Source organism: Gossypium hirsutum, chromosome A09 (assembly GCF_007990345.1).
Source record: "Gossypium hirsutum isolate 1008001.06 chromosome A09, Gossypium_hirsutum_v2.1, whole genome shotgun sequence".
Classification (NCBI taxonomy): domain Eukaryota; kingdom Viridiplantae; phylum Streptophyta; class Magnoliopsida; order Malvales; family Malvaceae; genus Gossypium; species Gossypium hirsutum.
This window is the reverse complement of record NC_053432.1, coordinates 61,691,311-61,715,698: the sequence shown is the minus strand read 5'-3', so window position 1 is coordinate 61,715,698 and position 24,388 is coordinate 61,691,311. Positions and strand designations below refer to the sequence as shown.

General features: G+C 32.0%; 1 long non-coding RNA gene across 1 annotated transcript; it reads right to left on the bottom strand.

Moving 5' to 3' along the window:
- Positions 1-956: 956 nt before the first annotated feature.
- Positions 957-7,707, bottom strand: LOC121206093 (uncharacterized). Its single transcript, XR_005901071.1, has 3 exons — positions 7,437-7,707; positions 6,063-6,131; positions 957-1,736 (listed from the first exon to the last, which is right to left on the bottom strand). It is a non-coding gene; the product is annotated as an uncharacterized lncRNA (long non-coding RNA).
- Positions 7,708-24,388: the final 16,681 nt, after the last annotated feature.

Below are 24,388 nucleotides of genomic sequence, written 5' to 3'. Positions count from 1 at the left end.
TTCCACAATTTTGAGTTCTCCTCAATCTCTCGCGATATTTTGTATGAAATCTTAGCCCATTGATGAGGAAGGCACTATATCATTTTACTATTCTATTCGGACCTTGAGAAAACCATTTAACTTCGTCATTGACGTCCTTCCCATTTCAGACCTATTGAATCGAAAGTAAATTGAGTAATTATAAATGTTATGATAAAACATTATTATTTGTCAATGAAAGCTTGAATTGCATACCGTTTGGCTTAACCATTCATGAAAAGATTCTGTGAATAACTTATTAATCTCTCGATGTTGTAATATTTAGGAGCGTGAACGAGATCTCAAGATTTGTTTGTACTCACTATGTTAAAAAGAGGTTTAATTGGTTAGAAGATAAATAAATTAAAAAATATGAATATTTATCAAATTCTAGAACTTACTTGCGTAACGGTTCAATTGAATAGTGGTGAAAAAGAACATATTGATGTGCTTGTACCCAAGATCTATCATCTAATTCTGCAATTTCAACTTTGCCGATTGGTTCTCCATAACTTTGAAATAAATAAGTTTCAGCCAATTTATGATCACTGAGCCCAGCATTTCTACTTGTTCTATTCAGTCTTGTTTCAACATCTTCTAAATATATAGAACAGAAAGTCATACACCCCTCTGCCAAGTAACCGTCAGCAATTGATCCTTCTGGATAACGCTTATTACGACAATAAGACTGCAATTTGCATAGGAACCTAAACACGATATACAACATTATCAAAAGTTGTAACTAAAGGTATAGAGGTGAATAGATGAATACTTTACAAACAAATTAGCACCTTTCTATAGGATACATCCATTGATAGAAAACTGGTCCACCAAGTATTACTTCATGAGGGAGATGGATTAGCAAGTGCACTATAATAGTGAAGAAGGAAGGTGGAAAGATCTTTTCCAAATTGCATAAAGTCAAAGCGGCTTGATCTTATACTTTCCCAAGTTCTTCAACATTCAAAAATTTGCCACAAATAACTTTCATTATATTGGATAGTTCAATTATACAAGACGTCACCTTTTTTGACATACAACACCGTAAAGCAATTGGCAGTAAATCTTGCATCAAGATGTAATAATCATGTGATTTTAAGGAATATAGTCTTCGCTCTTTAAGATTCACACATTGAGATATATTTGATGCATACGTATCTGGACCTTTATATCCTTCAACACTATGCAAAACACTTCTTTCTCTTTCTTCGACATTGCAAAAATAGAAGGAGACAATCGATATTTCCCATTTGGAAGTACTTGGGGATGAAGATCATGTCGAATTCCCATGTCAATTAAATCAAGTCAACTCTGAAGATTGTCTTTCGATTTTTCATCGATATTCAAAAATGTCCCAATGATGTCCTCGCAAACATTTTTCTCAATATGCATAACATCAAGATTGTGTCGTAAAATGTGATGCTCCCTGTTATAGCCCAATTTTGCCCCATTTACAACTTAAACCCGAATGGCTCATTTACATTTGAAAACCAATTAAAACAAAACCTAAAACTAATTACCCTTAACCCGTAACCCATTACACTTAAACCCATAACTCAATACCTAAACTAACCCAAACAATAAACCCAACAGAAACCCAAAATTACTCTAGCCCAAAATCGAAAAACCCTAATCTTCCTAAACCTAGCTGCTGCCGACTCAGCCTCTGCCACGACCGCCTCTGTCATGTCACTATTGCCACCGTCCTCAAGTTGCATCTACAAGAATTAAAAGAAAAGAACAGCAAACATAAAATAATAAAGGGAAAGCATTTGTAAAAGGCTATAAAAGCCATCAAAAGACAGTGTAATGTGGGGGGGTCACTTTTTAATACAAACAATAGATTCAAAACACTAAAAAAATCAGTCCAACACAAGCAAAATAGCAAGCAAGCCCGATCAAGCCACCGCGTGCGGTGACCGGCGACTGGCCTGCGGCGAAGCTCCTAGGTCCCCTGGCCGAGATCTGGGTCAACCCAGAGAGAAGATGAGAGCTCTCTTTCCTGTTTTTTCCTAAACCTGGTGGAAATGACTTTTTTGGAAATTTTTAGGCTTTTATAGCCTACCAAAACGGCACCGTTTTCGTGCCCAGACCCAAAAACGACGTCGTTTGGCATGAAGACCCGATCCGTCCGACCCGACTCAAGGAGGATCCGCGTGTTTTCTATGAAAGGGATAATTGCACTTTTAGCCCTTCTACGTTTTTATGATTTTACAATCAAGTTTGTTGTTATTTTCAATTTGACCCAACAGTTTACTTCGGTTTCTGATTTAGTCCCCTTGATACTCGCATTTTGGGGCAAATGGGCTTATTGTGCTTTTGGTCCCTCCCCTGTTTTTCGCGCGTTTAAATTGGTCCCCTTCTCTTCTTTTTATTTCAATTTCGCCCCAAGCCTTTTTTTTTAATTTGATTCGATCCTTTTTTAATTACTTTATTATTAAAATTAATTATTTTAGTATTATTATTATTAGTACTATTCATGTACATATATATTATCATTATTGTTACTATTACTATTATTAATCTTCATATTATTACTATTATTTCTTTATTTTTATTTTATATTATATTATATTATTAGTTTTTACTATTATTGGTATTAGTTTTAGCTTCAATTAATATTTTTAACATGCATATATATATACTTTTATGTAACATTATTAATAATTATTTTTTAAATATTATTATTATTTTTAATACCTGCATATATATTATGTGTATATTCTTTTAATAGATATTATGTATATATTTTTATATATTATTTTTAACTTTATATTATGTATATATTTTTAATACTATATTTTTATATATATTATGTACATATTTTCAATTCTATTAATGCACCTTTAATACCTATTATTATATATATTTTAATATATGTATTTATATATATGTAGCATTATTAGTATTTTTAATATTATGTTTTTCGTCACCTTACGTACTATTATATGTTTATATATATATATTCATGATTTTATTTCGTGTTTAATATTATTATTATCATGTTTAATATCACGTGCATTGTTAGTATTTTATAATTATTATGTTTATCATCTGCTTCTTATATTCGTAATTTTTTTACACATTTCGAATTTAATATATATTCAGATCGCATTTTATTACAAAATTGTTATAAGTTTTTATTACTTTCAAAAATATTTTCATTCATGTTTTTAATTAAGTTTAATAAATAAGGCAACGTACCGATTTTAACATTAAGTCATCGATTTCATTGCTATGTTGGGTGAAATTAGTCAGCTCGTGTTAAAAACGGGACGTCCTTCTAAAAAACCAAAAACTTGAAACTTCTCATTTCCTTCAATCGGATCACGCTTAAATGCCAAATTGAATTCGTATTTTTGAAAATCAAGACAACACGTGTTTGATAAGATACCAATTTTGGGCGTCACGAGGGTGCTAATACCTTCCTCGCGCGTAACAGATTCCCGAACCCAACTTTACTCTGGCTTTTGACGTAGACCTAAACTCGGCCTTCTTTTTGTTAAAAAAATAAATTTTATTTTTAAAAAAAGAGGATTTATTAGGTGTCCGATCACACCTAGGAAAAAGGATCGGTGACGACTCTTTTTTTTAATAAAATCGAAAGTCGGTTTTCAAGTTTTCCATCAATCACCCCAATTAGTGACAAAAGCAAAAATTTTACGTCGCTACACTCCCAATAAAACAACTTAAAAAAATACTTCCTTTTTCCACAAGTCCACCTCATTAGGATCATCCTCTTTATTAGATTCATCATTAGATTCATCATCAGATTCATCCATCGATCTTCTCTTTGTTTGCGTGTTGAGTGGTTGATTCATCTTCCTATAACTGAAATTGATATCTTTCAACATGAACAAGACTTCAGATCCAATGGTCTACTCAGGAGCTTCTCTGAACTCTTCAGTACTGTCAAATAGAGTCCTCTAAAATCTAAATCTATGATTTTCATTTAATCACCGACGATGCCCCCATATAAGAGAACTTCTTCCAATTATATAACCATTTTAAACATGTTTGCACCGCACAAAGACATGAATAACGTCCTTTGGTACTCCAACCAGATAAATTGGCATAAGCTAGGAAATCATTAATAGTTCACAACAAAGATGCACGTAAATAAAAGTTCTCATTTCTTAAGACATCATATGTTTCAACACCTGCCCATAACTGTTTCAACTCTTCAATAAGTGGCTGCATATAATGTCAATATCATTTTCGGAACCTTTCTTTCCAAGGATAATCATAGATAAGATAAAAGAAGATTGCTTCATGCAAATCCACGGAGGAAAATTGTAAAGAACAAGCACTATAGGCCAAGTATTGTACGAAGTACTCATGATTTTATAATGATTAAATCCATCTGATGCTAGCCCAAGCCTCATATTCCAAGGATCAGTTGTAAAGCTTGGAAATTTATTGTCAAATGATTTCCAAGCTAAAGAATCCACATGACGCCTTAATAATCCATCATCGAGTTGTTGATCATGATGCCACCTCATAGACTCGGCTGTTTTTGACGACATGAAAAACCTTTGAAGCCTGAGTATTAGTGGAAAATATCGCAAAATCTTTACTAGCTTCTTTCTTGATTGTGCCTCACCTTCATTCTCATTCACATCTTCTGTATTCATATTCATCCAACGAGATTTACCGCAAACATGACAAGACTGTTGGTTTTTCCAATCACCCCAATACAACATGTAGTCATTTGGGCAACTCTGAATTTTTTCGTACCCAAGGCCTAAATCTTTTATCAGTTTCTTCATATCTTTGCATAAATGAGGGATTCTTACAAACGGAAACATCTCTCTCAAAAACTCTAATAGCATTGTAAAAGAGTTTCCGGTCCACCCTCCCAAACATTTTAAGTGAAATAGACAAATGCAGAAGGACATTTTTGAATATTTAGATCCCTCGTAAAGTTCTTCATTCATTTCATTAAATAACTTGTAGAACTTCGCTGCTTCTTTATTTTGTTCTTCGTCAGGTACACTTCTTCCCGTTTCGGTAAAAGCATTTCCACCAATATTACAATCATTGGATGCAATAAAGTCAGGTGGAAACGATTGCAAACCATGACTGTGCATATTAAATGTATCTAGCAACATACCTTCCATGCCATCTTCTCTAACAGACTAATGGTAAGTACCATGAGGATAAGCCGGATTAATTGTTGAAGAGGATTTACTAAATATACACTCTCCATGGAAAATTCATTTTTTTATACCCCAAATAAAGCTATCACAATTAGATGTTCGTAGACAACTTCACGATAATGCCAATTGATGTTGCCACACTTCTTACACGGGCAACGAATCATATTCTCTTGGCTTGCATTTTGAAATGCAAAATTTAGAAAAGTTTGTACTCCATTTCGGTAGTCGTTGCTTACCCTTAACAAATTCATCCAACTCTTATCCATTTCGTTGTTCTTGAAGTCTAAAGTTGACAATATGACATTTATTTATGTCAGTTATGTAAATAATGTAAGTTATGAAAATTATGTAAGTTATGTAAATTATGTAAGTTATGTAAGTTATGACATTTATGATATGATATATATTTATGTATTATGTAAGTTACGTAAGTTAGGTATGTTATGTGAGGTATGTAAGTTATGATATGATATATATTTATGTAAGGTATGTAAGTTATGTAATTTTAAAGAAATGAAAATGAGAATAATGTAAATTGAGTAATATCTGTATGGGCATACATTTGTATTGTCAAAAGAAGATTTCACCATTTCACTAATATACACACCTCAGCTCAGTTCAACATTTTCATTATTTAAAAAAAATTTAATGTAAACCAAAACTCAAACTTTAGTATAAACCAGTATGATTGTTATTTTTAAATAAAATAGACTTAATGAAATAAGGTTAAGTCGGATTTATGTTCATATTTGGCAGTAATGGAGATGTAATATCAACAAGCCATTCTTTTGATTCTTTTCCATATTCTTTACATTTACAATCATGCCCGGAAAATATTTAAATTTTATTTCGCACAAGCATGCTAAAATTCAAGAGAACACTAACCTTAATAAGCTTCCCAAAACAGTAGGTTCAACACCAAGCCTCAATCCAAACGTTAAATCTAGCTTCACCCTTGTACGTTAAATAAAAATAATTTTATTTAAAAAATCCAAAATTCAAATGCATGTAAGTTGAAAACAATTATAAATTAACATGTATACTAGTTTAAATCCACTTGCTTGTTTATCACATAAATTAAATCCATATTTAGGAAAATGAATTTCATTTATGAAAGAAGCCAACTCCTTCAACATGAAAAAACCATCTGGAAATTCTAATCAACCTGAGATAAGTTTAACTTGATCATAGTCATATCCATGTGTATTTTGATCAGATTCTTGAATAAAAATTTGAAATTTTTGTGACTTGAAAAGAGAAACCAAAGTCTTCATTCAAGACCCTATTCAAACTCCAAGTTGAGCCATGAGAGGAAAGTGAAGAAAACAGTGGCAAACTCATCTGAGTCTCATTAGTATCAGAATTAAAAAAAAAGATTAATTAACACTAAATAGCAAGCATGAGCTTAAAAGGACTGTTGAAAGAGCTTCTAAAATAATTAACTGTTAGATAAATAGATTTTAATATAAAAAAAAGGAAAGAGATTAATGCAGAACATAGATAAACTCACATAAAAAAACAACCACAACTCCAGCAGTGTAATCAGCAGGTAACTTTATTGAAACACTGAAGTAACCATGCAAGTAAAGGTCTTGTGACACAAACCCCGACCCTATTTTTCTCTACCATCAAAAGCAAAAAATGTTTCCTTTTTAATGAAACAACAAAGAAAAAAGAAGAACCCAACTTAGCAAAAAAGAAACAAACCTATTCTTTTGTTCAAAGACAAGTGAACAGCTTTACCATCTCTATGGATAACTAGATTATCATCTCCAAACAACTGATTATATCATTCATCGAATGAAAGAATTGGGAGCCCTTTTCCAGACCCAGAAGCAACAATAGAAACCAAACTAAAAAAAACAAAAAACAAACATAAACCCAGATAAGGTAATTTCATCACCATTTTTTTTTAAAATCCTCTCTGGAATATGTGGTTGTAAATTTAGGGTGTTTGAAAGTAAAGATTATATATGAAGAGAAGAAAGAGTATTATGGAAGAAGAGGGGGAAGAGATTGTTGAGAATGAAAGAAGAAGAAAGGAATAATAATATGAATAATCTCTCTATAGTTATGAGAACCAAAAAAGGTTAATAAAAATTGAAAAGAAAGACAATGTAGCAGGTCTTTTATTGGGAGACTGAGCAGGTCATTTTCCATGATAAAAAGTTAATGTAAAACTAGCAATTATTAAAACCCAAACGTTAAATCTAGCCATGTTTAAACTCGAAAAATCATAGACAGAGGAGTGACATTTACCGATTGGCTGCAGCAGCAGACACAGACAGCAACAGCAACGCAGCAGAGGGGTTAGTCAAGGGCGATGCAGCAGGTGGTCCGGTCAGCGTCTTCGACGACAAATGGGTTGGGAATTTAATTTAGGGATTAATGGAGAAGAGAGGGAATTGGGGAAATTTTGTTAAGGGGAAAAAGAACAACTATCGGGGGAGCAATTGGGGTAAATTGGATGAAACTAAAAAGACACAATTTTGGTATAAAAAAATGACAATTGCGACGTTTCTTCAAAAGCACCGCTAATGATGTACTATTGCGGCATTTATAACAAAGCGCCGCTAATTCTACTAAACCCACATCTTGAAACGACGACGTTTAAATTCAATTAAATTTTTTTGCGGCGTTTTTTAAAAAGCGCTGCTAAAGCTAACCTATTGCGGCGTTTATTTGCTAGTGCCGCTAACTCCACTTAAAGCATTAAAATGGCGTCGTTTTCATTCAATTAAATTTTTTTGCGGCGTTTATAACATAGCGCCACTAATTCCACTAAACCCACAGCTAAAATGACGACGTTTCCATTCAATTTAAAAAAATTTTGCAGTGTTTTTCAAAAAGCACCACTAATTCTTATCTATTGCAGCGTTTATTAGCTAGTGCATTTAATTCCAAAAAGCATTAAAACAGCGACGTTTCCATTTAATTAAAAAAATTGGCATTTTTTAAAAAGCACCGCTAATTCTTATCTATTGCGGCGTTTATTAGCTAGTGCCGCCAATTCCACAAAGCATTAAAATGGCATCATTTTCATTCAATTAATTTTTTTGCGGCGTTTTACAAAAAGCGCCACTAATGTTGATCTATTGCGGCGTTTATAATCTAGCGCCACTAATTCCACTAAACCCACACTTAAAACGCCGCTAATACCTTTGATAGTAATAAATTTTTATAGTTTAATTATTTCATAAATTCCTTTAAATTAAGTTTGTTTTGTTTCAAACAATATATTTAATTTGTAAAATTTTATAATTGTGTACAAAAATAATTTTAAAAAATGAAACCAAACTTCCTTACAAAGAGTATGCATCCACGAGTTTAATTTTTTGTGCAGCTGATAAAATTTATCCAAATTGATTTTGATAAAATTTAACTTCTCAAAATTTATCCTTAAACCCTAAAGCCTGAACTCTAAATCTTAAACCCTAAACTCTAAATCATAAATCATAAATCCTCAACTGTAAACCCTTACTTCCTAAATCATTAACCATAAACCCTATATATATATTACAAGGTACAAAAGTATTTAAAAAAGAATCTTATTGCTTACTTAAACCCTAAAATATATTTGATTTTTTTTATCATTCTTATCAAAATCAATTACCCTTAAACCATATTACCTAACCCCTAAAACCTTAAACACTAAAACCCTAACTATAAAACACTAAACCCCAAACCATAAACCCTAAATCATAAAATTTAAAACACAAAACCATAAACCTAAAATAATAAACATTAAACCTAAACCGTAAAAACCTAAACTTTAAACTTTAAACATTAAATTCTAAATCCTAAACACTAAAATAAAATGGTTTTTTTGCAATGTATCTTTTGCAGCATTTTTATCATAAATGTCGCTAATGTTTGATCTTTTGCGTCGCTTTTATCATAAACGCCGCTAATGCTTGACCTTTGCGGCATTTTTTTTCATAAACATTGCTAATGCTTGACCTTTTGCAAACGCCGCTATAGCTCTAACCTTTAGCGGTGTTTACATATTAGCACCACTAATGTATAATTTTTGCGGCATTTTTAGTCCAAACGCCACTAAAAATACCTCTAAAAACCAATTTTGCTATAGTGTTTAACTCGATTAAGATAATAAAATAAGAAAATACGAAAAATAAAATAAAAATATATTCGAAAATGTAAAAATAAATTTAAGAAAATACAAATAAATAGATAAATAATATTTTTTTAAGCTTAGTCTTAGCCTCGGCCTCAACTGTGTGGGTCGTTTAAATCCTATCACTATATCCTTTGATGGAATCCAACTAACTCTTTCCAATTGAACACGCCAATTTGTTCGCAGGATTTTGAATACAGCACCGCCAACTCAACTTCCCAACTGTACGCCAAATGATTCCAACCCAACACCCGCTTTTTGAATTGAAATCGAGTCAACTTTGAGGGACGTATTTATACTATCCCATATACCGGAGAGATTGTGAATACCGAATTGCAAAGTATTTAGTGTGGGTTCATATCTCACAATTACCTTGTTGAAGTGATATCTGGGCTAAAGCTAAAAAGAGGAAAGGCTTGGTAGGCAAATAACCAAAAAGTTGAAAGTAAAAGAAAAAGCAGAATGAAGCATTGTTAAAGGAAGGGAGAAAAAAAAAGAATTTATTAAATGCGAAAGGTAGAGTGTGTGTTCAATTAGTTGTAACCACTAGGCATTTATACACACATTTAGTGCTAAAATTTAGCTAGATTTCTCCTAAATATTATAACTAAATAATTCAAAATTTTAAAATCAAATTTAAACTAGAGATTAAATTTAAATTAATTACAGAGTTGTAATAATATAAAAAATCTTTCAATCTTTATCCAGCCACTTTTTAAATCTTCAATCTTTCGATCAAGCCCTTCTCTTTGCTTTTTGTTTCAATTTGACCCATTTTTATAAGAGTTTGAATTCAACACACCAACTCCAATCCTGATACGAAAATTCCAAATTTAATAACATTTTATTTGATAAGTAGTCAGAAATAAATATGTTAAAAATATGAATTTATTTTGCTATAAGTGACATGTCATATTTTATGTGTTACAATTTAAAATTAAAAAAATTAAGAAAAAAATCAAACCTTAAAAGTATTTAAAAAGTTGGAAGTAAAAAAACAAAACAAAACTTTTCCGCATAAACTAAGCTTAAAGAAAAAAGTAATATATATATATATATATCAAAAATCAAAATAAAAGTTGAATCTTTAGTTGTAGGTTTTTCAAAAGTTTCAAAGGGCTTCACAGTTGTCATATTTTTCATAGTTTATAGTTTTACTCTACTATTTTTTATTTAAAATTTGAGTTTATTTTACTTTATATAACAAAGTTTTGCCATTTTGTTTTTTATTTTGCTTTTAACCTTTTTTTTAAATTAAGGTTTAATTTTTTCTTAAATCTTTTTTAATTTTAAATCATGTCACATTAGATATGAATATATGATGTGTCACCGGATTGTGAAATTAATAGTTTTAGTAATAGAAGAACATGTTACAATATTGATAGTTTGAAAACATAATTAAAATATTTTAAAGTTTAGAGAACAATTTAAAATGTGAATCATAATTTGGGGATGTTTAATACAATTTACTCTATTATTTAATAATTTAATTTTTTTAATTTAATTGTACAAATATATATTAATATAAAAATCTCAATTTCTTAATATCACGTTCCCAACGAAAGCTTAAGGGTCTAAGTATCGGATGGCTTGTGCTCGTTTGAATGGTTGTGCCGAAAGGAAGGACTTGTGGGTGACTTCCTAGTTTGTTGCCGACTAGCTTGTTGCTCAGGTGCCCTTTCGGTTTGCCACGTGACTTGTATGGATGGAGGTATAACACAATCAAATTTGAATAAAAAATAAGGATAATATAATTTTTAGTCTCTTAACTTGGGAACTAGGTTCATTTCGGGACCTATGTTTGAATAAAAAAAGTACAGATACCAAAATGAACCTAGTTGCTAAAGTAACCTCCCCAACCCGACCTAGATGCTAGACCCAAATTCATTTGGTTACTTGATAGACATACCGGGTTAAAAGTTTGTCATTATAAATTGATCATCTCTCTACCTTTTAGGGTTACATACAAAAAAATACACATATAGTTATAGCCACCATCACTTACAGAATGTTTGGTTAGAGGATTTAAGAATAGATTATAGCCTAATTTGACAGGCCCACTACCAAACATTAGTTTGGCTGGCTATAATTATATTACGGGCCTGAATTGATTCAAGGTCTATTACAGGAAGTGGCTGAATAGCTATTCCCTTCTCTCATTACTGAATCGTCATTCAACCTGTGAATAAGAAATTTTCTTTTTCCAATTTCAATTTTTGCCCTCATGATATAACCATAGCTCAGAAATTACTACGAATCCATTGAGCTGCCAGGAGGACCATAACTCGATCACGAGCTAAGAAATTTCAAGAAGTGTTAGCAAGCTATGTGGATCGAGTTAGGGGAGAGCACGAAGCCGAATCCAATAGCCATGCATGGAACAGCTCATTTGGCGTCACTTGCAATTTATTGCAAGTTGAACTTGAATTTTAATAAAGTGTTGCTCTTAATTAATCTAGTTACTAGGATTATTTATTGATGCATAGTTTAAGTTTAATTAATTATGCTACTATTAATTTAACTAGTTGCTGGAATAATTGTTGCATAGGTTTTAGTCCATTTATCTAAGTTAAGTTTTAATGAGTACATGTTCAATAAGTGCTTAAATGTGTTTAATAAGTTCAATTTAATGTATTTAAATGAAGGTAACTCTTTAGCTCATAACTGTTACAATTCAAGGCTTTACACATTCAATAAAGTGGCTTTTCAAGTCATTTTCAGTTACAAGTAAGGGGACTGTTACAAATAAGGTTTTATATATCATTAAGGAGCTTTAAGGAGCATTATACCATCCTTTTATTTTAGCAGCAACCTCTTCATCTACCAGCCATTTTTGCTACTTCAGCTGAATTGAAGAGAATTCAAGAGTGTAGTTATTTGGTTCAAAAATTTCAAAAAACTTGAACTTTATTTCAGTTTTTAATTAGCACATTAAGATGAATTCTTGTGACTATTCATCTAGCCTATTCTAGCACTATAAATAATAGAAATCAGCCTTTGTAAAAAGACTTTTTTTTGATGAATTTGATAATATCTTATTACTTTGTAAGTGTTCAACTTCCATTGTTCTCCAAAGACTGAATTGGCTTATCAAGCAACCCTTGTGGCGTCAATTCTGTTTATTTTTCGAACTTATCACTTGTATCCAAGTGTGGCGTTCACCATACCTATCTTTGTAGATAGCGGGTCGAGGTTTACTATCAAACGATCCTTACCAATTTTTCCATCACCCTTTTCAGCCTAATTGCTTTCTAAGTTTCGGGTCAACACGAATCTATTGTGTTGGTTCACTCTTAAGCTTTAGCCTACCATCTTAAACGATCGGGCAACAACACGACTCGTGACATCCATATTCGAGTCCGTATCATTTGGTATCAGAGCTGGTTAAATTGATGTGAGAATCATCATTTTTGGTATTCCCGAGATTGCAATTTAGCAAAAAAATTAAAAAAAAAGAAGTATACATTCTAAAAGTGCAAAAGTTGAAATATATATTTTCTTGAAAAAAAAAGAGCAAGAAGTGAAAAGTTATGTTTCAAAAGTATTTTCTTCCCAACAAATTCATTATTTCTTTCTAAAACTAAACCGCCACACTGTCACCCTTTTTATTTTGTTTCTAGGTCACTATTTGTCCCAATATCAACCCATCACCCAATTTCACATTATTTTTACAAACCGACCCACAAACGGGAGATGATTCATCTAAGTAGTCCGTGGAGAACTTCGAAAGGTAAACTTGAGTGGAAAAAGGCTAGAGTGCGGTGAGACTATCTGAGAGAACAAAAGCCAAAATTGTGTGAATTTTCTTTGTGAGAGAAGTGTGAGGTTTGTTGTGTGATAAAAATTCTATGTCTAGAAGTCCCAAAAGAAATCAAATGCCGGAGAAGGATTGCGACCCGTTCACAATGTTGTGGATGAAGGGGATCCTGATTTGACACTACAAGCACTTATGCGGGTGATGTAGCAGTTATTCAATCGTAAACTCAAACCATTTGAAGATCGGTTATTTTGAGTTGAGATACGTGAACAATGCGAGGCAACTCCAGAAGGTGCAAGACGAGGGCGTAATAAAGAGACTGAGCAAGAAAGTGATAATTCATCTGTTTGAAGTGTACGACAACGAGGCTGCCAATGACATCGGGGTCCTAAAGATCATGACCAACCAGATGACAATCTTAAAAATATCAAGATGACAATTCCATTATTTCAAGGTAAGAATAGACCTGAAGCTTATTTGCAGTGGGAAAAAAGATCGAGTTTGTATTTGACTGCCACAACTATTTAGAAAGTAAAAAGGTAAAGCTCGTAGCTATAAAGTTTTTTGACTATGCAATTATGTGGTGGGACTAGCTTATAACAAGTAAAAGGAGTAATGGTGAAAGACCTATTTCTACTTGGGCTGAAATGAAATCAGTCATGTGGAAAAGATTCATCCCTTCATACTACCATCGAGACCTATATCAACGAATCCAAAACCTTACTCAAGGTAATAGAAGCGTTGAAGATTATTATAAAGGCATGGAGATAGCAATGATCCGAGCTAACATCGAAGAGGATCGAGAAAAAATAATGGCAAGATTCTTTGCGGGTTTAAACGTGACATTGCCAACATAGTTGAACTACAACACTATGTTGAAGTGATAGACATGGTCCATATGGCGATAAAGGTCGAAAAGTAACTCAAGCGAAAAGGAATAAGCCGATCCTATGCCAATCCTTCTACCAACAAGTAGAGCCAAGGAGTGAACAAACCCCCTGTTCGAATAAAGGAACCGGTTGTAGCAACTAAATCCAATCAGCCTATTGGTGAGTCGACTCGAAATAAAAACGAGCAAGTGCCAAATTGCACGAGAGACATAAAATGTTTCAAGTGTCAAGGTCAAGGGCACATAGTAAGCCAATGTCTAAATCGACGTATCATGGTGGTAAGGGTAGATGGTGAAATTGAGTTCGAGGAAGAGAATGAAACTGAGTCTGAAGTACCATCCGATGATGAAGGAGAAGAAGTAGAACTATCGGCTGAAGGAGAAATTCTTGTAGTGAAACGAAGCTTTAGTGTTCAAAGTGTTGAATCTGATCAATAAAGGGAGAATATTTTTCACACCCGACGCCACATCCAAGGCAAGGTATGTAGTTTAATTATTGATGGTGGAAGTTGTAATAATGTAGCTAGCAACATGCTGGTGGAACAGCTTGGTTTGGCCACAACCAAACACCCAACTCCATACAAGTTGCAACAGTTAAATGATGAAGGAAAACCTAAAGTCACAAATTAATCTGTGGTAGCATTTTCCATCGGGAAATATCAAGATGAAATGGTGTGCGATGTAGTTCCCATGTATGCGGGACATCTACTTTTGGGGCATTAATGGCAGTTTGATAGGTATGTGATTCATGATGGTTACACAAATTAGTACACATTCAAGCATCGAGGCAAAAATGTTACTTTAGCCCCGTTGACCCCAAAACAAGTGTATCAAGATCAATTAAAATTAAAAGTGAAAGAAAAAGTACAAGAAAAAAAGAGTGAAAAAGAAAAAGACAAAAAAATTGAAAAAAAAAGAAAGGAAAAAGTGTGAGAGAGGAGGTAAAAATACGAGAGGAAGAAGAGAGCCAAAAAGAAAATGAGAGTGGAAAAATGAGCGTATTTGAGAGAGAAAAAAACATTCGAAAGTCCCTATTGATGTGCTAGCCCGTGTTTGTACTTATGTACAAGGAATGTTTATTCGATACTAACGAACTTGATAACTCTTTACCTTTGTGTGTTGTATCTTTGTTACAGGAATTTGAAGATACTTTCGAGAAAGAAGTTCCTAGTGGATTGCCTCCAATTCGAGGTATTGAACATCAAATTGATTTCATACCTGGAGATACAATTCCAAATCGACCAGCTTATCAAAGTAACCCCGAAAAAACAAAAGAGTTACAACGACAAGTTGCTGATTTAATGAAGAAAGGATACATACGGGATAGTTTAAGTCCATGTGCGGTGCCCGTTCTGGTGGTGCCTAAAAAAGATGGTTCATGGAGAATTTGTGTAGATTGTCGAGCTATCAACAAAATTATCATCAAATACCATCATCCAATCCCAAGACTTGATGATATGTTAGATAAGCTTAGTGGTGCAAAATTATTTTCTAAGATCGATTTAAAAAGTGGCTATCATCAGATTCGCATGCGAGAGGGGGATGAATGGAAGACCACGTTCAAAACCAAATACGGTTTGTATGAGTGGCTAGTGATGCCATTTGGCCTCACTAATGCTCCAAGTACTATCATGAGGTTGATGAACCACGTTTTGAGGTTTTTCATTGGTCGTTTTTGCGTAGTTTATTTTGACGATATTTTGGTTTATAGTAAGTCTTTATCTGATCATATTGAACATCTACGATCTGTGTTAGAAGTTTTAAAAAAATAAATGTTATATGCAAACCTTAAGAAATGTAAATTTTGTACTAACAAAGTTATTTTTTTAGGTTTTGTTGTAGGTGAAAGTGGTCTTGAAGTGGATCAAGATAATATCAAGGCAATACAAGAATGGCCACGTCCGACCAATATCAACCAAGTTCGAAGCTTTCATGGCCTTACAAGTTTCTATAAGAGGTTTGTACCAAACTTTAGCACACTTGCTGCCCCATTGACTGGTATTATCAAAAAGAATACACATTTTCTTTGGTATGATGAACAAGAATCCTCTTTTGTTAAAATCAAAGAGTGTTTAACTAACGCTCCACTTTTATGTTTGCCTGATTTTAACAAAATTTTCGAGGTGGAATGTGATACGTCTGGAATAGGTACAGGTGCGATTTTAACGCAAAATGGGCGGCCAGTGGCTTATTTCAGCGAGAAACTAAACGGAGCTACGCTCAACTATCCTACCTATGACAAGGAAATGTACTCGTTGATACATACATTAGAAACATGGCAGCATTATCTTTGGCCTAAAGAATTCGTTATACATACGGATCATGAGGCTTTGAAGCATTTGAGATGACACACCAAGTTAAACAAACGTTACGCAAAATGGGTCGAGTTCTTAGAATCATTTCCATATGTGATCAAATACAAACAAGGTAAGAAAAATATCGTTGCGGATGCTCTTTCGCGAAGGTATGCTCTTTTAAATTGTTTAGATATTAAATTACTTGGTTTTGTTTATTTAAAAGAATTATATGCTGACGATTCTGACTTTGGAGAGATTTATAAGTTGTGTATGCAAGGTGCCTATGATAGGTACTATCGGCAAGATAGGTTCCTATTTCAGGAAAATAAATTATGCATACCCCAATGATCAACAAGAAATGTGTTGGTTCATGAAGCACATAGTAGAGGTTTAATGGGACATTTCGGCATAACTAAAACATTAGCCGTTCTTCAAGAACATTTTTATTGGCCGAAAATGAAACGAGATGTGGCTAAAGTATGTAGTCGTTGTATTGCTTGCAAGAAGGTGAAATCAAGAATTCAGTTGCATGGGTTTTATAAACCATTACCAATTTCAGAAGTACCATAGATGGATATTTCAATGGATTTTATTTTAGGCCTTCCTAGAACAAAGAATGGAAAATATTCTATTTTCGTTGTAGTTGATAGATTTTCTAAAATGGCACATTTTATTGCATGTAACAAAACTGACGATGCTCTCAATGTTGCTAACTTGTTTTTTAGGGAGATCGTTCGTTTACATAGAGTTCCAAAGACAATCGTTTTGGATCAAGACACTAAGTTTTTAAGTCATTTTTGGAGGACGTTATAGGGAAAACTTGGAACTAAGTTTCTGTTTTCAACAACTAGTCATCCACAAACCGACGGCCAAACGGAGGTCGTTAATCGAGTTTTATCAACACTATTTTGAGCAATTATACGAAATAATTTAAAGACTTGTGGGGAATGTCTACCCTACATTGAGTTTGCATACAATCGATCAGTACATTCAGCTACTAAGTATTCGCTATTTGGGTTAGTGTATGGATTTAATCCTTTAACTCTATTACCTTTACCTTCTGATAAGTTGGTGCATGTAGATGGAAAGAAAAAAGTAGATTTTTTAAACAATTGCATCAATGAGTTAAAGATAAAATCGTGTGAAGAACGGAGTAATATATTCGTCAATTTAACAAGGGTCGTAAACGAGTGATATTTGAACCTGGTGATTGGGTTTGGATTCACATGCGTAAAGAGAAATTTCTTGTTCAACGACGATCCAAGCTCTTGCCACGAGGAGATGGACCTTTTCAATTCTTAGAAAGAATTAATGATAAAGCATATAAATTGGATCTACTTGGTGAGTGTGGGGTTAGTGCGACTTTTAATGTTGTTGATTTATCCCTTTTTGATGTAGGTGATGATTTGGGGACAAATCGCATCGAAGAGCGGGGGAATGATGCGACCATAGCTTGGGAAATTACTACCGAATCCATTGAGCTGCCACGAGGACCTACAACTCGATCATGAGCTAAGAAATTTCAAAAAGCGTTAGCAAGCTATGTAGATCGAGTTTGGGGAGAGCACAAAGTCGAATCCAATAGCCATGCATGGAACAACTCAATTGGCGTCATTTGCAATTCATTGCAAGTTGAACTTGAATTTTAATAACATGTTGCTCTTAATTAATCTAGTTACTAGGATTATTTATTGATGCATGGTTTTAGTTTAATTAATTATGCTTCTATTAATTTAACTAGTTGCTGGAATAATTTGCATAGGTTTTAGTCCATTTATCTAAGTTAAGTTTTAATGAGTGCATGTTCAATAAGTGCTTAAATGTGTTTAATAAGTTCAATTTAATGTGTTTAAATGCAGGAAACTCTTCAGGTCATAACTATTACAATTCAATGCTGTTACACATTCAATAAAGTGGCTTTTCAAGTCATTTTCGGTTACAAGCAAGGGAGCTGTTACAAATGAGGTTTTATACATCATTTAAGGAGCTTTAAGGAGCATTATACCATCCTTTTATTTCAGTAGCAACCTCTTCATCTACCAGCCATTTTTGCTACTTCAAAAATTAACTCAAAGCATTCAAAATGCCTTTAAGGAGCTGGTGTTTATTCAGCTAGCCAAGGGACAATTCAATAGTCATTTTTTAAGCATTTACGGTCATTCATTCAGCTGAATTGAAGAGAATTCAAGAGTGGAGTTATTTGGTTCAAGAATGTCAAAAGACTTGAACTTTATTTCAGTTTTTAATTAGCATATTAAGATAAATTCCTGTAACTATTCATCTAGCCTATTCTAGCACTATAACTAATAGAAATCAGCCTTTGTAAAAAGACTTTTTTTTGATGAATTTGATAATATCTTATTACTTTGTGAGTGTTCAACTTCCATTGTTCTCCAAAGACTGAATTGGCTTATCAAGCAACCCTTGTGGCGTCAATTCTGTTTATTTTTCGAACTTATCACTTGTATCCAAGTGTGGCGTTCACCATACCAAGGTTCCTATCTTAGTAAATAGAGGGTCAAGGTTTATTATCAAATGATCCTTACCAATTTTTCTATCACCCTTTTCAACCTAATTGCTTTCTAAGTTTCGGGTCAACACGAATCTATTGTGTTGGTTCAATCTTAAGTTTTAGCCTACCATCTATCATTTTTTATTTAACCTTTTAGCAACATTTCCTTTTAACTTATCTTTCAACTATCTTAAGCCTATTTTTTTTTCAAATTGTCAATCTTACCCAATTTAAACGATCGGGCAACAACACAACTCGTAACATCCATATTCGAGTTCTTATCATTGCCCTCACCTCTGCCCAAAGAATGAATAAACTATAACATTCTTTTCTTCCTATCTCTACGTTTCCTTTTTTTTCCTTTGGTTGTAGAGTTGCAACCCTTTTCTTTTCCTTTTTTTTTTTTGCTTTTTCACTGCATTTCTGATTTCACAAATACTGGAAAGATAACAAGGCGAGTTGTTGTTAAGTGAAGATGGAAGACTGGGGTAAGTTTTAATTTTGGCCCAAATCTGTTGTTAATTCTTTGACTGATAAGTGATTCTATTTTCTTTTGTTTGTTTTATTATGTATGAACTTGAATGTGGGAAATTTCTTTTTTTAGAGCTAAATGCTTATTAGGTTTGTTGAAATTTAGGGCTTTTACTTGTTTTTGGTTTTGGATTTTATGAGGTTGAGTTGAGATGTTTCAAAGGTGTTTGCTTTGAGTTTCTTGGGAAATCGCTATGGTGTTACCAGACCAAAAAGAGAAATTTAGAGGTTTTTTTTTTACTTTTTATTAAAAAGAAAAACTGCATGTAATGGAATATCAGTAATTGTGGCAATATCTTGGGAATCTAGTCATGTCTTCAATTGCTGGGATTCACTAGTTCTTTTCTTGAAACATTACCTGGTAGTCGCCTCGTAATTTTATATAGGAATTTTAAAGTGTAAAAAGACCTTAAATTAGATTCATTTCTATTATGTATTTCATATGTTTTTGAGTTGTTAATAAGTGCTAAAGATTATGGTCTATTTTCAATCTTAGTTAGAGACCCTGTTGCATTATGTCATTCTTTTTATTCTTGGTTTCCTTTTCTTGAAACCCCCCATTTTTTTTTTTTTTGCTCAAGAAGTTGTATGCTATTGTTGCAGAGGATTAGATTCCACCTCTCCCTGCAAAGGAATAATTTAAAAGCGAATGGGATAATGAAGATATTTATGACTCTGATATCAAAGAATCATGGGAAGATGAAAATGAACTTGCTCCTCCTCCGATATGATAGGCTTCATTGTAACTTGTATTGATTACGTTTACTAGTATTTTTTTGTCGGGGCTCTTTGGTCCTATGAATTTTATTGCTTCTTAAAATTCTATACTGGAAAACATGTTAATTGCAACCTTTTAAACCAATTAAACATAGGCAAGAAAAACCTGGTTACAAGTGTTGAGCATGATGTATGGATTTGCTTGTGTTATTCTAAAAGTTATTAGTTATTTCTGGATTGGTCCTAATTTGATTTTTGACACATGTATCTCCTGGCATTGTCAGATGGATAAATCATATCTAATCTTAATTTAGCAACCTAATTTATAACTTAAATTTGGTAATTCAAACTCTATTAAGCTGCACCTCCTTCTCGATGTGATAAGAATATAACTTAAATTTGGTAATTCAAACTCTATTAAGATGCGCCTCATTCTTGATGTGATAAGAAAATCTCCATGTGATCCATTACCATCCTACTGCATCAATTAAGAAATTTAATCGATCATTAATAGTGATTCATGTATTCTATTCTTACCGTTTGGATCTAGAACCAAGTAGATAGAGCCTCTCCCTGTACTTTTTTTATAGTGGCATAAGATTTGCTTTGAGGCTAATTACAGTGTCACTTATAACAATTTTGTGGATATTGACAGAATCATAGTGTTTTCGTAGACCTTTTGTTATAAACTTATTGGCATGAATATCTTAATACTGGTAGAACTTAAATTTGCTGACTTCTATTTAGAACTATTTCGTTGTAGTTTGTTTCTAAATTAGCTAAAGTCTTATTGTTATCCTCCACCCATTTTTTATTTTTGTGTGTGTATATATATGTATATATCTAAAGGTGATTTTTTTCTTCATTGTTTTTTTGTCAATAAGGTGCCATGATCTGACATTTTGTTTTCTATTATAGGCTTGTGGAATAAGCAGATTATAAATCAATGACTGAACTGTTTTCCAAGAAAGGCGATGATAAGACTCTTGATAATTTCATTCCCAAATCTGAAAACGACTTTGTGGAGTATGCTGAGCTTATTTCTAACAAGCTTTGCCCATATGAGGTGAATTTAACAATCTTTCTTTCTTGCATTGTCACTGTATTGAGGAAGTTCTCACGTTGCCTAAATACATCCTTTGATGCAGAAAAGTTATCACTATATTGCACAACTCAAGGCCATGATGAGACTATCATTGACTTCTTTGAAAGCAGTTGATGTCAAAGATATTGCATCTTCGATCACAACAATTCTTGCTAGATCTGTCAAATATATATATTTCTTTTAGAATGGGAAGATTGCAGTTAAGGAGAAGAAGAGTTCTAAGAAGGTAATATATGATTTGGTTTCTCTTCTTTTACATTTCGTACAATGCAATAATTTTTATACTATTATTCATGTTCCTGATGTGGGGTTTTGGCATGATGCAGAGACCAAGAGGATTGAAGGCCATGGGGAGTATGAAAAGTGATTCAGATTGAAGATACATCAATGGCAGAGCAGTACCCTTTTTCTTTTTTGATATTTTTGGAGGAATATTTTTGGAATTGATGTTAATAGGTTGGGGGAAAATATAGAGAAGTTAAAATAGGGGTCTGCTTGCTTGTTTGGTGTATAGATGTTTGATATTTTTCATATATATAAAAATGAGAATAATTATTATTTTTGGATCAATATTTGTAATTTGCCAACTATGATCCTATGAGATTATGTTATGATTTTTATTAATTCATATTTTAATAATAATTATATTAAGAATATTATTAAATTATTTATTTTTATTTTTATTAAATTATATTTAGTAATAATTATATTTAAATGTGATTAAATTATTATTTATTATTAAATTTAATAATAATCCTAGTAAAATTTAATAACAAAAATTATCTTACTTAAAAATTATTCTATTAGAGGTATTATGATCATTTTAATTTTTTTTATGCTATTACAACATCATTTCATTCAACCAAATACAAGAATACCATTACAGTTCTATTCTATTTCATTCAACCAAACAATTGAATTACTTATTACAGTTCTATTCCATTACAGCGAACCAAACGTAGTGTTAGGGTTTGTGTAATTAAAAAAAAGGTCAAGATGAAGAAATCAATTTATTGGGTGCTCTTTTTTGTGTTTTTTGTCAAATTTAATGGCCAACTGTCTCCAATGCCGCAAGGTATTTCCTAAACCTATGTAAAATCATATCATTCTAATGATTCTGAATAATTGATTATGCAATATTAGGGATTTAATTTAACATTACATTTTATCAACCAAATAATAAAATATTACATACTAACCAAATGAACTAAATAAGATAATGTATCATATCCGATAACGTGCTAAAACCCTTACATTCAGTTAATCCTTTTTTTAATGAATTAAACTAGATAAAATATGATATCAGATAATTTGCTAATAAAACCTTACATTTTATTAAAAAAAATTTTATATTCTTCATATATATTTCATGTTCAAAATTCGTGACTATCCCTTATAATAATATCGTATTCAAAATTTAAACTTATATCTTTCTTTAAATATAAAATATAATTTAATTAATCTTATCACTAAGATTAATATTATATTTTGTAAATCAAACATCATCTAAAAAGTATAATTTGATGAATTCATAAATATAGAAAATGAAAACCATGAAAATGATACAAATAAGATATTTTGATAAATATTTTTTAATTAAAGGTAATTTAATAAATAAATTAATAATAATTTTAAATATAAATAAAAGCTTATATATGAATAAATGGGTCACATCATCGCCTCTGTGTGAAGAAAGCAATTGGAAATTTGGCATTGTCTCCAAGCATATTCTTGATTTCATATTACTTTTATGAATTAAATTTTATGAACTGACTGGTCATGGTGGAGAAAGGTCCAATAAAATTTTATTAAAAATCAAATTTTAAATAAAATTTATAAATTCAAGTTTAATCAAATTTATTTCATATTTTAATAATAATTTCAATTTAAAATTAATAAATCGCTTTTTTTGCATACCCTAAATTGTGTTTATTTAACTTAGCCTTAAGGGCATTGTTTATAGTCCACACAATAGTTCAATGGTTGCAACTGCAAGGACAGCGTGTCCAATTTTATAATTTTATTTTATGTATTTAGCTGTCACGATGTCTTCTTATGAGCATTTGCCATGTGATCTCCTTGGACCGATTCTATGTTGATATGCTTTCAATAAAGTTTTTATTTGTATTTTTTAAGTTTTTTTTAAAATAGTAATTGAAAATTGTGAAGGGTCTTATCTTTAATATTGTGTTTTCAAAGTGTTCATGTTTGATTTTAGTTTTGAGATTTTATTTCTCGTCTTTGAAGATGGCATAGAAATGCCTTTATGGTTGGTGAAAAATGGTCTATACAGTTGAACAATCGAGTAGGGAGAAATAGATGATATTGAATCTGCTACAGAAAAATCTACGAAATGTTGTTTGTGTTTGAACAAATAGGTAAAGTCAGGAGATTGCTTTAGGAGATAAAAAATAATAGTTTTTTGGAGGATCAAAGTGCAATATTATTATACTAATTTCTGATTTCCAGAAAAATAAATGAATTATATAAGCATTCTTTTAGAGGGGAAGATTACTGTCTGCCCCTCCCTCCGCCCCTGCTTGAACATGCCATAGAATGCGAGCTTCCCATCCATTATGAACACCGAAGAATTTATACATAGTAATGTTTGAACTTGAGACCTATAATACGTAGATCATTTATGGGTAAAATGGGTACTGCTTGTGTGTCTAAGTGAACCCAAAATAAAAATTAACCCAATTCAATTTAACAATGAAAAGTAAATAAATTAAATTCATTCAACCGGAACTCGAAGTGATTTAAACTCCAAATGATTTGAACCCAAAATGACCTAAACATGAAATGATCCCACCTAAAAATTTGATAGACAAAATCCAAATGATTCAAACTCAAAATAATCCAAAAATTACTAAAACCTAAATCAATCCAACTTTGAGTGACTCAAATCCAAAATGAACCTTACCTCTCCTATTACTAAATAGGAATATCAATCCGGATTTCAAATACTTGCAAATATTCGATTTGTTCTTTTGCCGATTCGAATAATATTCAGAATCAAATTTTAAAATTACTATTTGGTGTGGATTTAGAATGAATGTGTAAAGATATTACAAATATACATTATCTGAATCAACAGTGCAGATTCAAATATTCAAATTCATTGTTTAGGGAATGTTTATATTTTTTATTTTATACATATAAAGAAATTAATTGATTTAAAAATCTAAATTTAATTCACATACAAATTTAGATAATATACAAATAATAAACAAGTTAAATTTTTAAAAAATACAGATATCCTACTCAC